The sequence below is a fragment of the Schistocerca serialis genome, unplaced genomic scaffold (genome assembly GCF_023864345.2).
Source record: "Schistocerca serialis cubense isolate TAMUIC-IGC-003099 unplaced genomic scaffold, iqSchSeri2.2 HiC_scaffold_1154, whole genome shotgun sequence".
Classification (NCBI taxonomy): domain Eukaryota; kingdom Metazoa; phylum Arthropoda; class Insecta; order Orthoptera; family Acrididae; genus Schistocerca; species Schistocerca serialis.
In genome coordinates, this window is record NW_026047353.1 from 12,501 (window position 1) to 17,500 (window position 5,000).

The following is a 5,000-nucleotide window of genomic DNA, read 5'->3' on the forward strand; positions in this document are numbered from 1 at the left end:
TTCCCGGAGGCTGCCCGCCGAGTCATCGGAGGAACTGCGGCGGATCGCTGGCTGGCATCGTTTATGGTTAGAACTAGGGCGGTATCTGATCGCCTTCGAACCTCTAACTTTCGTTCTTGATTAATGAAAACATACTTGGCAAATGCTTTCGCTTCTGTTCGTCTTGCGACGATCCAAGAATTTCACCTCTAACGTCGCAATACGAATGCCCCCGCCTGTCCCTATTAATCATTACCTCGGGTTCCGAAAACCAACAAAATAGAACCGAGGTCCTATTCCATTATTCCATGCACACAGTATTCAGGCGGGCTTGCCTGCTTTAAGCACTCTAATTTGTTCAAAGTAAACGTGCCGGCCCACCGAGACACTCAATAAAGAGCACCCTGGTAGGATTTCAACGGGGTCCGCCTCGGGACGCACGAGCACGCACGAGGCGGTCGCACGCCTTCGGCTCGCCCCACCGGCAGGACGTCCCACGATACATGCCAGTTAAACACCGACGGGCGGTGAACCAACAGCGTGGGACACAAATCCAACTACGAGCTTTTTAACCGCAACAACTTTAATATACGCTATTGGAGCTGGAATTACCGCGGCTGCTGGCACCAGACTTGCCCTCCAATAGATACTCGTTAAAGGATTTAAAGTGTACTCATTCCGATTACGGGGCCTCGGATGAGTCCCGTATCGTTATTTTTCGTCACTACCTCCCCGTGCCGGGAGTGGGTAATTTGCGCGCCTGCTGCCTTCCTTGGATGTGGTAGCCGTTTCTCAGGCTCCCTCTCCGGAATCGAACCCTGATTCCCCGTTACCCGTTACAACCATGGTAGGCGCAGAACCTACCATCGACAGTTGATAAGGCAGACATTTGAAAGATGCGTCGCCGGTACGAGGACCGTGCGATCAGCCCTAAGTTATTCAGAGTCACCAAGGCAAACGGACCGGACGAGCCGACCGATTGGTTTTGATCTAATAAAAGCGTCCCTTCCATCTCTGGTCGGGACTCTGTTTGCATGTATTAGCTCTAGAATTACCACAGTTATCCAAGTAACGTGGGTACGATCTAAGGAACCATAACTGATTTAATGAGCCATTCGCGGTTTCACCTTAATGCGGCTTGTACTGAGACATGCATGGCTTAATCTTTGAGACAAGCATATGACTACTGGCAGGATCAACCAGGGAGCTGCGTCAACTAGAGCTGAGCAGCCGGCCGCCCGGGAGTGTGTCCCGGGGGCCCGCGCGAACACGCAAGCGTCCGCTCAATTATTCTGCAAACAGGAGGAGGCTGAGCTCCCCTGCACAACACACCTCGAAACCCTCTCAGGTCCCGGCGGCGCGCAGCGCCGTCCTAAGTACTTGGTCGGGTTCGAGAGAGGCGCAATCGCCCGGAGTTAGGCGAGTAGACGCTTTAGGTGCGACCACCCGTGCTCCCAACTGAGCTTGCCGCTGCCGACAGAGGCCCGGGAGCGTGCTGTCGTGGCATTGCCGGCGGGAGACAACACGCGCCACCTACGGTGACCGGCAGCTCCAACGCCAGCGCCACAGAAGGACAAAAGCCCTACTTGGGTGCCGAAGCGAACTCTCCCAGCACAGCGCACGCGCCAACACGTCCGCACAGCTGCGATACAAACCACCTGCGAGAACCGCTGGGGCGACCGAGCAGCAGACGGCGTCGCGGCGCCGAGCGCCGGGCGGCGGCGCATCCTCAGCGCACAAAGTCCTCAATCGGACCAGCACACTGCAGATGGCCACCGCGCTTCGCACCGGGCCCGCGAGGACCTACTTTGGCCGCAAGGCGCCGCGAGCAGGGGGCGCCGGCGCGCAGCTGCGCCGCCTGCCGCGTCCGTCGGCCGGCGCGCCTGCCACCGGCCGCCCCCACCAGCCGGCTGTAGCGCGTGCGCCCACGCACCGCGCTGCCAGCACGCCGGGCGGCCCCCCCTCACCGGCCGGGGACGGTCCCACCCAGCCACCGCCGCGTATCGCCTCACACCCAGATCCCCTTTCACGTTCGTGGGCATGGTGGGTCCCCTTTCACGTTCGTGGGCATGGTGGGTATCCCTGAAACAACCGGTTAATAGCTCGACCGATCGTCGCCAACACTGATTCACCTCTAGCGAGAACAACCGCACCACAACGGGTTACCGGTTGTTCATTTGCGTAACGTCACCAGCAAACGTACACGTCCATCGCCATTTGCAACGAGTATTGCATGCCTGTGTCAGGTGTCACAACACACTACGTCTGCCCACATAGACGCAACAACATGTGCACGCCTAGAGAACACGTGGAAGGTAGACCCCGTACGTATGCGGTGTCCATTGCGCGAACGACTGTCAGCCCGCCTCTGCAGCATGTCGCAGATGTGGAACGCGGTGCAACATGCTATCACGGTGTGTGAGAAGAGACGACTACGTCCGAATACACGCTCCACTACATCAACAGACTGCTCATGCTGATCGCCATCCAGGGCGTCCGTTCCTCCCACACGTCTGTATGGCGTACCACACTGCAATCCAGCTCTTATAGGGAGACGACACGTAGCTGCGTGCACAATATTTGGACTGTATGGTCCGCCGTTGCTAGGCGCTGTCGTCATACGGTCACATGGGCCACGATGTATCATTCAGTACATACGGAGCAATGTGCAGTACAGTTTGTGGGTTTTGCGTACATCGGCGGACAGGTGACAGGCCGTACCACAACGTAGGCTGAGTACGTCGGCATGCGAAGGGCATTGAACATGCAAACTTCTCACCGACCAGCTTGCGAAGGCAGGGGGGAAGGGGGGGGGGCATGTACGTCCTGCTGCTATCCACACTACAGTGTATAGCAGGAGCATGTGGAAAGTCAGCAACACCTGCAAGGTGTTTAACATGACGCGATACACAGGGGACCGGGCAGTGCGAGTAGCGAACTATATTGCGAGGGTTGCGGTTAGGCAACACTACACTACTTTAACGGGTTGCATAACAATTACAGAGCAGGTTCAGCGACAACGTGCGTCAGGTTAAGGCGCAATATAGTTTAGGTTACGGCGCACTTTAGGTTAGGTTAAGGCACATTATAGGTTAGGTTAAGGCACAACATGGGTTACGTTAAGGCACAACATGGGTTACGTTAAGGCACAACATGGGTTAGGTTAAGGCACAACATGGGTTAGGTTAAGGCACAACATGGGTTAGGTTAAGGCACAACATGGGTTAGGTTAAGGCACAACATGGGTTAGGTTAAGGCACAACATGGGTTAGGTTAAGGCACAACATGGGTTAGGTTAAGGCACAACATGGGTTAGGTTAAGGCACAACATGGGTTAGGTTAAGGCACAACATGGGTTAGGTTAAGGCACAACATGGGTTAGGTTAAGGCACAACATGGGTTAGGTTAAGGCACAACATGGGTTAGGTTAAGGCACAACATGGGTTAGGTTAAGGCACAACATGGGTTAGGTTAAGGCACAACATGGGTTAGGTTAAGGCACAACATGGGTTAGGTTAAGGCACAACATGGGTTAGGTTAAGGCACAACATGGGTTAGGTTAAGGCACAACATGGGTTAGGTTAAGGCACAACATGGGTTAGGTTAAGGCACAACATGGGTTAGGTTAAGGCACAACATGGGTTAGGTTAAGGCACAACATGGGTTAGGTTAAGGCACAACATGGGTTAGGTTAAGGCACAACATGGGTTAGGTTAAGGCACAACATGGGTTAGGTTAAGGCACAACATGGGTTAGGTTAAGGCACAACATGGGTTAGGTTAAGGCACAACATGGGTTAGGTTAAGGCACAACATGGGTTAGGTTAAGGCACAACATGGGTTAGGTTAAGGCACAACATGGGTTAGGTTAAGGCACAACATGGGTTAGGTTAAGGCACAACATGGGTTAGGTTAAGGCACACCATGGGTTAGGTTAAGGCACACCATGGGTTAGGTTAAGGCACACCATGGGTTAGGTTAAGGCACACCATGGGTTAGGTTAAGGCACAACATGGGTTAGGTTAAGGCACAACATGGGTTAGGTTAAGGCACAACATGGGTTAGGTTAAGGCACAACATGGGTTAGGTTAAGGCACAACGTAGGTTAGGTTAAGGCACAACGTGGGTTAGGTTAAGGCACAACGTGGGTTAGGTTAAGGCACAACGTGGGTTAGGTTAAGGCACAACGTGGGTTAGGTTAAGGCACAACATGGGTTAGGTTAAGGCACAACATGGGTTAGGTTAAGGCACACCATGGGTTAGGTTAAGGCACACCATGGGTTAGGTTAAGGCACAACATGGGTTAGGTTAAGGCACAACATGGGTTAGGTTAAGGCACAACATGGGTTAGGTTAAGGCACAACATGGGTTAGGTTAAGGCACAACATGGGTTAGGTTAAGGCACAACATGGGTTAGGTTAAGGCACAACATGGGTTACGTTACGGCACAACATGGGTTACGTTACGGCACAACATGGGTTACGTTACGGCACAACATGGGTTACGTTACGGCACAACATGGGTTACGTTACGGCACAACATGGGTTACGTTACGGCACAACATGGGTTACGTTACGGCACAAATTAGGTTAGGTTACGGCACAAATTAGGTTAGGTTAAGGCACAAATTAGGTTAGGTTAAGGCACAAATTAGGTTAGGTTAAGGCACAAATTAGGTTAGGTTAAGGCACAAATTAGGTTAGGTTAAGGCACAAATTAGGTTAGGTTAAGGCACAAATTAGGTTAGGTTAAGGCACAAATTAGGTTAGGTTAAGGCACGATATAGGTTAGGTTAAGGCACGATATAGGTTAGGTTAAGGCACGATATAGGTTAGGTTAAGGCACGATATAGGTTAGGTTAAGGCACGATATAGGTTAGGTTAAGGCACGATATAGGTTAGGTTAAGGCACGATATAGGTTAGGTTAAGGTACGATATAGGTTAGGTTAAGGTACGATATAGGTTAGGTTAAGGTACGATATAGGTTAGGTTAAGGTACGATATAGGTTAGGTTAAGGTACG

At 52.3% G+C, this 5,000-nt stretch overlaps 1 non-coding gene across 1 annotated transcript in view; it reads right to left on the reverse strand.

Annotated features, from left to right (window-relative positions):
* LOC126432781 (small subunit ribosomal RNA) overlaps window positions 1-1,185 on the reverse strand; it is a 1,909-nt gene extending 724 nt beyond the window's left edge. The window contains exon 1 of the ribosomal RNA XR_007578222.1: window positions 1-1,185. This exon is cut by the window's left edge and continues 724 nt beyond it. This is a non-coding gene — a ribosomal RNA (small subunit ribosomal RNA).
* Window positions 1,186-5,000: the final 3,815 nt, after the last annotated feature.